The sequence below is a fragment of the Saimiri boliviensis genome, chromosome 3, assembly GCF_048565385.1.
Source record: "Saimiri boliviensis isolate mSaiBol1 chromosome 3, mSaiBol1.pri, whole genome shotgun sequence".
In the NCBI taxonomy this organism is placed as follows: domain Eukaryota; kingdom Metazoa; phylum Chordata; class Mammalia; order Primates; family Cebidae; genus Saimiri; species Saimiri boliviensis.
In genome coordinates, this window is record NC_133451.1 from 51,256,709 (window position 1) to 51,269,409 (window position 12,701).

Genomic DNA, 12,701 nt, shown 5'->3' on the forward strand with positions numbered 1-12,701 from the left:
AAAGGACATGAATTCATCCTTTTTTATGGCTGGGCTGCATAGTATTCCATGGTGTATATGTGCCACATTTTCTTTATCCAGTCTATCATTGATGGGCATTTGGGTTGGTTACAAGTCTTTGCTATTGTGAATGTGGCTGCAATAAACATATGTGTGCATGTGTCTTTACAGTAGAATGATTTATAATCCCTTGGGTATATACCCAGTAATGAGATTGCTGGGTCAAATTGTATTTCTGGTTCTAGATCCTTGAGGAATTTAGGTGTTTCAGTAGGAAAATCAAAGGTGGGCTTTGATTTCAGGAACATATGTGCAGAGGGGGCCCAATAAAGCATCCAATGATAGTATCATCTTTAATTTGCCAAAACAAGATACAGGTTTTAAATAATGTGAAGCTGTCTTGAGGATATTTTCTCTCTTTATTTACTGTTAGTTTTTCAAAGTCTTCAAAGTTCATCCCACAGAAACATTAATCCAGGCAGAACTGGAACTGTTAAGATTTTATTTTTCAGATTAAAAAAGTGATTTGTTACTAAAATATTTTTTAAAAACAGAAATGCCCAAAGAATAAAAAAATTTTTAAACTCCAAAAATGCATCATTCGCAGATTACCATTGTTAAAATTGTGTGCCATTTTGTATGCTATAAAAATACACACACATTTTTATTGAAATCATATTAATCATGGTTTATAGCCTGCTTTCGTTACTAGCAAATATATGGAAAACAATGTCCGATGTCAAGTGATACCATTTTAATAACTAAATCTTAAACACATCATCCAATGAAAAACAATGATCTAACTTATCAGGCTTCGTTGTGTTTTCCAGTGCAAGGAAGTTACCAGATGGAGCTTTGAGGAAATGAAGGGTATGATGTCATTTATTTAAGTGACACTTACTAATGGCCTCCCGTGTGGAGTAGGCACACACCTAAAAGCCCTAAAGCCCTTCTCCTGAATCTAGTGCTGGCTTTTGCTAGAAACAAGTTCTTGGGAATAAAAATCCATTCAGTTCCTTCACTAATCTCGTAGAGAGAATAAACATTTTGATATTTACTTTGAGAGATTTTTAGTTGCTTAATGTATAAAGGTAATGTAGGTCAAACATGGACTTGAAAATGTTCGTATGTCTCCATGCACCCAAGGGCCTAATGAATGTACATGGTTGTAATGTGTGTAAGAGGAGTAGCTGACTGGTCTGCCCAATCTGGGAACCAGGATGGCAACTGTGAAGCCATTCGGGTCTATTTTGCCCTTACGTCCCTCCTATCAAATAAGAGATTCTTCATAAAGACTATAAAATGATTAGTCTAGAAAAATATGAGCCTTAATGGGGACAAATGACACACAGTTAAAGCATAAGATAGGTAGTTATTTAACAATTGGCAGGGAAACTGGAGTATGGGTCTGATGTTAACTGTTTTGTTTTGTGTGAGACGGAATCTCACTCTATTTCCCAGGCTGGAGTGCAGTGGTGCAATCTTGGATCACTGAAACCTCTACCTCCCAGGTTCAAGCGATTCTTCTGTCTCAGCCTCCTGAGTAGCTGGATTACAGGCATGCGCCACCATGCCTGGCTAATTTTTGTGTTTTTAGTAGAGACAAGATTTCACCATGTTGGTCAGGATGGTCTTGAACTCCTGACCTTGTGATCTACCCGCCTTGGACTCCCAAAATGCTGGGATTACAGGCGTGAGCCACCACATTCACCTGGGTCTGATGTTAACTGCTAATTCTCCCTCAATAGGCCATAGCATTCTCTGTCTCTGTTCCAGTCTTCCTCTAGCTCTTTCCCTTCTTCTATTGGGTCCGGTTCTATCCTCTGACCTCTATTGTACATTTCTTTGTTGTAAATGGATCTGTATGAGCCAGGGATACATTTACAAACAAGAAATGAATCATTTTCTCATATTAGACTTCATTCTCTCTTTAATCGAAAATATGTCTCCCCCAAGGTTCAACAAAGTATTTATTTGTTTTTTCAACGTGTGTTCTTTTAAAATTGCTATTGTTCAATGTCAGTGTATCAGATGTTAGGATCCTGGTCCTTTAAAATACTTTCTGTACCAATGTGGGAGTAGATTAGAATCCTCTAAGATTTTAAAAGAGGAAGAGAACATATTTGTGGTTGGATATTGCCTGGGATACAGTCTCTGATTATTTAAGTGGCTTTTCTTGTTGAGCTGCTTCTCTCTTGTAATAGCAGGGCTTCCACTGTAACTTTCTGCTCTGGAGAATAGAGATTGGTCCCATAGTGAACTCTGTAGGCTAACTCTGTACAGGTTCTACAGGCACAGGGAGGGCTCTGACTGTGTAAGTTTCAAAACTTCTTTGAATACTCTTAACTTTATATTGCTTGAAAACTTTTGTGAATCTCAAAAAGTGATAAAAATTAGGAAAATCTGTAAGGTTTCAGTTAACATGGGATAAATCTTGAATACATGTGACATGGAAAACGGCAGATGAAAACTGGTATTTACCCTTGAAAAAAAAAAACCACCAATAGACCAAAAAAATTCCAAGGTAGGCCAGGTGTGGTGGCTAACACCTCTAATCGCGGCACTTTCGGAGGCTAAGGCAGGTGGATCACTTGAGGTCAGTAATTTGAGACCAGCCTAGCCAACATGGTGAGACCCTGTTTCTACTAAAAACACAAAAATTAGCTGGGCATGGTGGTGTGTGCCTGTAGTCCTAGCTGCTCAGGAGGTTGAGCCAGGAGAATCGCTTGAACCCAGAGGGCAGAGGCTACAGTGAGCCGAGATCGCACCACTGCACTCCAGCCTGGATGACAGAGCAAGACTCTGTCAAAAACAAAAACAAAACAAAACAAAAATCCAAGGCCACTTAAACATTTTAAATTCCATTTTAAAGTGTTTCAATATTTCTGAACCCAAAGTTTTTTATTTCCATAAATCTCTTTAGATTTCTGCATTGTAGGACGTTGCTGGGAACATTGTGTCCTGTCTGTGAGCACCTGTGTGCCGAGCAAATGAACACAGCATGTGACTTTTCCAAGAATGATTCAGAGACCACTTTGGGAAAAGGATGTGCTTTTACCAGACACAAATGAAGATCACATGACTTGTCCACTGTTTCCTCCAAGCCCTCAAATTGTAAGAGAACCCAAGTCACTAAACATCAAAGGTAACTTTTTATTAATTAAGCAAAAGACCAGAAAAATAAAATCAGCAGCAGATTTTTAATTAATTCTACTGTAGCAATGAACCTACACATGACCCTTTAGGAGTCAAATAAAATAGGAATGTAAACTATGCATTCCAAAATCCATGTAAAATTCAGAATCAGATATTCAGAAGGAATGAGCCACACTATGAATTAAAACATCTCTTAAAAATCCAAGGCAGATCACCTATTTTTGTTTTGAGTTTTAAAAGATTTATCATATGGCAAAAATGAATGATTATTACTTTGGGGGATAGTCATACTTGAGCTAGGACTTGCAGGACAGCTCTTGCTCAGGAGGGCAGATGATCTAAATTAGTTTCCATTTTCTTTTCTTTTCTTTCTTTCTTTTTTTTTCTTTTTTTTCTTTTTTTTTTTTGAGGTAGAGTGCTTCTCTGTCACCCAGCCTGGAGTGCAGTTGTGTGATCTCGGCTCACTGCAACCTTCACTTCCTGGGTTCAAGTGATTCTTCTGCCTCAGCCTCCCAAGTAACTGGGACTATAGATGCCCGCCACCACACCCGGCTAACTTTTGTATTTTTAGTAGAGATGGGGTTTCACCATGTTGGCCAGGCTGGTCTTGAACTCCTGACCTCAGGTGATCCACCTGCCTCAGCTCCTCAAAGTGCTGGGATTACAGGCATGAGCTATTGTACCTGGCCTAATTTCCATTTTCTTAATAACCAATATGCATGAGTCTTATTTTCTACCTCATACATGATTCTCATTCCTTAACTCGTGAGACACATTTCTATACATTTTTCTTAACTTTTAGACCCAGAACTGGACAGTTTATTGGTAAACATCTGTTCAGCATTGAGCTTTCATTTCCATACAGGAGGGCAAACACCTAAATTAAGCAGAAACCTACAAACCAGTGTGAGGAGGCAGCACCCAGAAGCTTGGTGCCCCCAATATCTTTCAATCGAATGTTTGTAGAGGGAAAAATAGAATGTTTCAAAGTATGCATGTATATGTTTACGTAACAAAGAGTTTGGCTAGCCTAAGTAAATATTTTGGTTTTTTCAACAACTTAAAACTTACTTTAAGAAAATTTTTCTGAGCGAACGTAGGTTCTACCAAAAAGAAAATTTTATAATAATTATCCCCTTTTAACATAAAATATCCCAGTTTTCTAGAATTTTTTTTTTTTTTTAGACAGGATCTCACTCTGCTGCTCAGGCTGGAGTGTAGTGGCGCTATCTCAGCTCACTGCAGCCTTGGCCCCCCAGCTCAAGGGATCCTCCTACCCCAGTCTCCCGGGTAGCTGGTACTACAGGTGCAAACCACCACATCCATCTAATTTTTATATTTTTTGTAGAGATGGGTTTTCACCATGTTGCCCAGGCTGGTCTTAAACTCCTGGCCTCATGTGTTATGTCTGCCTTGGCCTCCCAAAGTGTTGGGATTACACACATGAGCCACTGCAACCAGCTGGTAATTTATACATATATATGTGAGTTTGTTGTTGTATACTACCTGTGCCTATGATGGCCCTTGTTCTTACTTAAGTTTTTGCACATATTCCAGCATGTTTCCGTTTTCTTACCTTCTGTGTCTTTATGAGAAAATACTGATATTATTATAAGAGTAGGAATTTTGGAATCAGATCCTGGTACTGAAACTTGCTATGTAAGGTACGCCAGACCCAATCCTTTATTTCAGGGATCCCAGTTTGCTTATTTTTTATTTTAATTTGCAAAATGAGGATAAAATAACTTACAGCTTCATTGTAAGGATCAAATGAGTGAACATACATAAAACCCCTAGTGTAGTTTCCCCATATTAGCTACTCAATAAATGAGAGGCTCCTCCTTTTGTATGAGGTAGCACAGACATTTTGATCTAAAAATCAATTGTTATCTAGGCTGTGAGAGCACATGCAATATCCATTTAAAAATACTTATTTTTAAGGCCAGGCATGGTGGTTCACACCTGTAATCCCAGCACTTTGGGAGGCTAAGGCGGGTAAATCACTTGAGATCAGGAGTTCGAGACCAGCCGGGCCAGCATGTCTAAACCCTGTCTCTACTAAAAATACAAAAATTAGCCAGGTATGGTGGCATGTGCCTGTGATCCCTGTTACTCAGGAAGCTGAAGCAGAAGAATTGCTTGAGCCAGGAAGCAGAGGTTGCAGTGAACTGAGATTGTGCCACTGCACTCCAGGCTGGGCAACAGAGCAAGACTCCATCTCAAAAATAAACAAATAAATAAATAAAATAATTATTTTAATTACATATATATAAACTAAGAATTAAATATAACAGAGATTAGACTTCTAATAGCAGGCTCTGAGAAAACTGTAATGTAATTTTAAGTCTCATTTTTCCAGAGCTCATCAAGAATGGAGTCAGTCTAAAAGCCAGATAATAGGAGACCAAATGAGCTTTGTTTCTGATTCTCTGCCGGAGCCCCAACCATAGCCTGACAACACATTCCAAGGCCATAATCAATCCTCTTACTTCCTTGGTGACTTCCTTGAAGTTATAGAAAAAGGCATTTCTTCAGTTGAGGTTTATAGTGAATAGTAACCCATAAAACTGACTGAAAAGTAGTTTATAAATATATATGCTTGATAAAAATGATTACAAATCAGGAAATATTTATTTATAATATATAAGACCATGGGAAAGACTAACGAGATGTGTTCTTTGCCTTCAAGAAACCTCAGTCTGCTTTAGAAGATAAGATTTGCTTTTTGCATTGATCTAATTGCTTTCTGAAAAATGCAAAAACTTTTTTTAAAAAATGAGCTAAATTTATGTGAGGAAGAAATGATTATGTTTTCTATACTTAATATGTACCAGGCACTGGACACATATGATCTCACTTAATGCTGACAGCAATTCTGTGATGTGGATATAAGTATTCTCATTTTGTAGATGAGAAAACTGAGGCTCATATAGGTTAGGTGACTTGGATAAGGTCCATAAAGAGTGGCATTTCCAAGAAGGCAATGCAGACCAATGTCCACACAATTTTCACTATCACTGATGGTAGCAGGGAGAATGGAAGGGAGGAAATCATTGTGAAATATACTTTGAAGAAATAATTTAGAAATTTCTATAATTTCTTGGATATGGATGTAATAATATCAATACTTTATTAACAAAACCATATGAAGTCTTGGCTGAATTTTAATGAAATCTTTCATAAATAAGACAAGGTGGGAGCATCAGGAAATAAAATCCAATTCAGTATGTTGAAGGAATCAGATTAGTTTTATCTTCCTATTTTAAAAGATTTAACTTAATAATTTAAATAGGTATATTGCTGTGCTTTTATGCAATGTATTTTTACTGTTGGTGTTTTAAATTTAGAAGGCAACACTGTCAAAAAGAAAAAGCATTAGGTTAGAAGATCTGGGTTTAAGTTTTAGCCCCCAAATTGCTATGGTTTGTTTGTTCATGGAAAGTTTACATAATCACTTTTAATCTTGTAGGAATATTAATATGTATTCTACCTCATTCAGCCATCTACCCATCCACTTATTCAACTATTTATTCCATATACATTTATTGAGCATCTACTAAGTGCCAGTCACTTTCACTTGAGACATGTTAGAGTTAAACTAGATTCAGACTCTGCCCTGGAGGAGACCAGTATAGGAAGAGAGACAGACATAAATATAAAACAAGGCAGTAAAATGTGGTAGGTGACATAAAGAAAACCTGTCCTGATCACAGTGGACAGTAAGAAGAGGTCACTTTTTCTTGGTGGGAGGTGGAATGGAAGGACATCTCACTGACACCATGGGAGAGAGGTAGGACAGACATCATGAAAAAGGAGACTCTTGAGCTTAGTCTTGGTAAAGTACAAGTAATTTTTTTCCCAGTGAATCTGGGGTGTGATGGTAGGAAGGGTGTTTTATCCAGTGGAAAACACATAAATAAATACTCACAGGTGTGATATGTTATGGTAGTCAACAACATCAGCTTGATTTGGTTAAAATGTAGAGTGGGAGGAAGATGCAACTAGAGATGAGGCTGGAGAGGATGATTTGCCAAGCTAAGGAGGTTTAATTTTATCCTGTGGGCATTGGGAAGTAATTTAAAACCCCTAAGTTACAGTGAAATGATCAGATTTGCATTTGAGAAAGACTGCTGGCTGTAGAAAATCAATGTGAAAATCCTGTGAGAATCAGGAGAAGCAACATATGAAGACCCACTGAAAACTGTAGATCACTATATAAATCATTATATAAATGTTTGCGTTTATTCTTAGTTCGATATGTCATCATTTGCTTTATTATAGTCCACGTGTGATTAGCAAAACATGAAATCTATTTTTTACTGTATATGTTTACTTAAATCTATGAAACAATATAATTTTCTTCACTTAGAAATGAATTGAAATAATAAACTAAGAAAACTCACAAAAATTCCAACGTTTTCCAGGACTCTTATCTCAACAAAACATGTTGCTGGTGAAGATCCCCAAAAAGAATAAACAAAAATGTTGGTAATCTTTAAAATTAGCAAGTTGACAAGGATTTACAGAAATTGGAACATCATCCGCTGTTGGTAGTAACATAAAATGATGCAGCTGCTATGGAAAACAGTATAGTGGTTCCTTAAAAGTTAAAAATAGAATTACCATATGATCTAGCAGTTTTACTTTGGGGAATATATCAAAAGAATTGAAAGCAGGAACTCAAATGGATATTTGAATACCCATGTTCAGAGCAGCATTATTCACAATAACCAGAAGCTGGAAGTAACCCAAATGAACATGGATTAATGAATAGATAATAAAAAGTTGTATATATACAATGAAATATTATTCAGCCTTTAAAGAGAAGGAAATTCTGACACATGCTAGAGCATGGATGACCCTTGAGGACATTATGCTAAGTGAAATAAGCCAGTCACGAAAAGACAAATATTGCATGATTACACTTATAAGAGGTACCTAAAGTAGTTACCATCATAGAAACAGAAAGCATAATAGTGGTGGCCAGGAGCTGGTGGGGAGGGAGAAATGGAGAGCTATTGTTAAATTGGTAGAGAGTTTCAGTTTCCCAAGATGAAAATAGTTCTAGAGATTGGTTGCACAAATATATTTAAATATAAATATATTTTAAACTATTGAACTTAAAAATTAAGATGCTAAACTTTCTGTTATGTATATTTTACCATAGCTTGAAAATAAATAGATGATCTTTAATATATTAAAACATTCATTCAAGGGATGTATGAACAATAATCATCAAATAAGATAGTTTTTGATTTTTTTTTTTTTTTTTGGTTGGTTGGTTGGTTGATTTTTTTAGAGACAGCATCTGTGAAGCTAGAGTGCAATGGTATGATCATAGTTCACTGTCACCTCAAACTCCTTGGGTGAAGCAATTCTCCTGCCTCAGCCTCTGGAGTAGTCAGGATTACAGGCGTGCCAACACACCTGACTAATCATTTTTTGGTAGAGATAGGATCTTGCTATGTTGCTCAGGCTGGTATCAGACTCTTGGTCTCAAATATGCTCCTGCCTCAACTTCCCAAAGTGCTAGGATTACAGATGTAACTCACTGAACCTTGCCAAGAATTAGTTTCTACATCATTGACAGTGTGAAGGGTTTCTTTTCTTTTCTTTTGGTGGGGAGATAGTGGCTTACAGTCAAAAAAATTATTATACACTATATTTCTACTAGAAACTAAGTGAAACTAAACTACTATGCATTTTTGAGACATTAAGATGAGAATCAAGAACTAATACCAATCATACTTCCAAACTCATTTTATCAGGCCAACATTACCTTCATACCAAAGCCAGAGAAGGACACTATAAGAAAAGAAAATTACAGGCCAATATCCTTTATAAACACAGATGCAGAAGTCCTCAACAAAATACTAGCAAGCCAAATTCAACAGCACATCACAAGATAATTTATCAAAAGAATAATTCATCAAGATGAAGTAGGATTAACTCTGGGATGCAAGGAAGGTTCAACATAGGCAAATTAAATATATGTAATATACTGCATTAAGAGACTAAAGGACAGGAATCACATAATCATCTCAATAGATGCAGGAAAGGCATTTGACAAACTTCAACATCTTACAATGATAAATACTCTCAATACATTAGATAAGAAGGAATGTATCTTAACACAATAAAGTCTATATATGACAAGCCCATACTAACATTGGTGAAAAGTTAAAATATCAGAAAGGAAGAAGTGATTTCTGTTTGTGGATGACATGATCTTATATAAAGAAAACCCTAAAGACTACAAATAAAAATATTAGAACTAATAAATAAATTCAGTGAAATTGCAGGATAAAAAAGTCACACAAAAAATCAGTAGCATTTCTATACACTAACAACAAACTACCCACCCCCCAATCAAGGTAAATGATCTCATTTATGATAGTTATCCCAAAAATAAAATACTTAGGAATAAATTTCACCAAGGGAGTGAAAAATCTGTACTCTGAAAACAGTAAAACATTGATGAACAAAATTGAAAAAGACAAAAATAAATGAAAAGATAGTCCATGTTCATGGATTGGAAGAATTAATATGGCTAAAATGACTGTAAAAGACCCTGAATAGCAAAGCCATCACAAGCAAAAAGAATAAAGCCAAAGATGCCATACCACCAGATCTGAAAATCAGAACTACACTATATCTCCACTACAAACTAAATGCCAGTATTATGCTCTTTTGGTTACTATAACTTTAGTAGTAGTACAGCTTAACACTGTAGTAACCAAAACAGGTTGGTGCTGGCATGAAAACTCACACATAGTCAAATGGAAGAGAATGAAGAACCCAGAATTTAATCCGCATATCTACAGCCAACATATTTTTGACAAAGATTCAAGAACACTCACAGGAAAGGACAGTTTCTTCAATAAATGGTGCTGGGAAAACTGGATATCCATATACAGAAGAATGAAACTAGACCCCCACCTCTCACCCTATACAAAAATCAACTCAAAATGGGTCAAAGTCCTAAATGGAAGAACAAAAACTAGAAGAAAACATAGGGAAAATGCTTCAGAACAATGGTCTGGGAAAGATTTTATTAATAAGACCTCAAAAGCACAGTCATCAGTAGGGAAAATAAACAAATGAAATTATATCAAACTAAAGAGCTCTGTGCAGCAAAGAAAATATCAATAGCAAAAAGACAACCTACAGAACAGGAGGAAACATTCACAAATTACTCATTGAATAGGGGATTAATATCCAGAATACACAAGGGACTGAAATATCTTAACAGCAAAACAAAAATCTGATTTTAAAATAGGCAAATGATTTGCACAGACATTTCTCAAAAGAAGACATGCAAACAGCTAACAAAAATATGAAAAAATACTCAGTATCATTAGTCAGGGAAATGCAAATCAAAACCACAGTGAGGTATAATCTCACCCCATTTAGGACGGCAATTATCAAAAAGACAAAAAGAAAGTGCTGATGAGGATGCAAAGAAAAGGGAACTCTTATATGCCGTTGGTGGGAATGTAAACTAGTATAGCTACTATGGAGAAAAGTATGGAGGTTTCTCAAAAAATTACAAACAGAACTACCATATGATCCAGCAAGCCACAACTGGGAATTTACCCAAAGGAAAGGAAGTCATTATATTGAAGAGACATCTGTACCCCCATATTTATTGCAGCACTATTCTCAACAGCCAAGATATGGAATCAACATCAGTGTCCAGCAACAGATGAATGGATTTTTAAAAGTAGTATATATACACCCATGGAATACTATTTAGCCATAAAAGAATGAAATCCTGTTATTTGTGGTAACATGGATGGAATTGGAGGACACTATATTAAGTTAAATAAGCAACTTGGATGTAGAAACAAAAACATTGATCTCTATGAAGTAAAAAGTAGGACAGAGAATTCTAGAGGCTGGAAAGGGTAGGGGAAAGGAGGTGATAACTGAGAGAGATTTGTTAAAGGATTCAAAATTATAGCTAGATAGGAGAAATAAGTGTTCTATACCACTCTAGGATGACTGTAGGCAACAATAATATATTTATATAGTTTCAAAAAGCTAGAAGTAGGATATTAAATCTTCTTAACACAAGTAAATGATAAATGTTTCAGATGATAGATATGCTAATTAACTGTAATTGGATTGCTATACATTATGCTGAAATATCATCATGTACCCCATGAATATGTATAATTATTATTCGTCAATTAAATAGAAGTGAAAAAATGTATATAATTTTTTTAAATTGCTAAAATATCCATACTGCTTAAATCAATATACAGATTCAATGCAATTTCTATCAAAATTCCAATGACATTTTTATAGAAATAGAAAAAAATCCTAAAATTCATATGAAACCGCAAAAGACTCTGAATAGCCAAAGCAGTCTTGGGCAAAAAGAACAGAGGGAGGTATCACACTAACTGCTTTGAAAATCTATTAATTACAGTAACCAAAAAAGCATGGTACTAGCATAATAACAGACACATACACCAATGGAATAGAATAAAGAGCACCAATAAATCCACACATTTAAGGTCCATTGATTCTCAATGAGAATGCCAGGAACACACAATGGGAAAAGAACAGTCTTCAATAAATGGTGTGCTTGGAAAACTGGATATTCATATGCAGAAGAATGGAATTAGATCATCATCTCACACCATATAAAAAACTCAATGCAAAATTAATTAAAGACTTAAAAGTAGGACTTGAAACTACAAAACTAGAAGAAAACATAGAGGGAAAGGTGCATATCGTTGATCTAGGCAAAGACTTTTTGCATATGACTACAAAAGCATGGCAACAAAAGCAAAAATAGGCAAATGAGATTATATCAATCTAAAAAGCTTCTGTACCATAAAGGAAACAATCAGAGTAAAAAGAGACAACCTATGGAATGGGAGAATATATCTTCAAACCATATATCTGCTAAGAGGTTAATATCTAAATATATATAAGGAACTCAAACAACTCAATAGTAAGAAAACAAATAGCCCAATTTAAAAATGGGCAAAGAACCTGAATAGACATTTCTCAAAAGAAGACATACATATTGTACAACATGAAGACTACAGTTAACAATATATTGTATTCTTGAAAAATGCTGAGAGTGGTTATAAAATGTTCTCACCGCAGAAATAGGAATGCTTTTAGACTGTTGGTGAAAGTGTAAATTAGTTTGACCATGTGGAAGACAGAGTAGCAATTCCTCAAGGATCTAGAACCAGAAATACCATTTGACCCAGCTATCCTATTATTGGGTATGTACCCAAAGGATTATAAATCATTCTACTAAAAAGGTACATGCACATGCATGTTTATTGCAGCATTATTTACAATAGCAAAGACTTGGAACCAACCCAAATGCCCATCAATGATAGACTGGATAAAAAAAATGTGGCACATATACACCATGGAATACTATGCAGCCATAAAAAAGGATGAGTCCATGTCCTTTGCAGGGACATGGATGCAGCTGGAAGCCATCATTCTCAGCAAACTAACATGAGAACAGAAAACCAAACAACACGTTTTCTCACTCATAAGTGGGAGTTGAG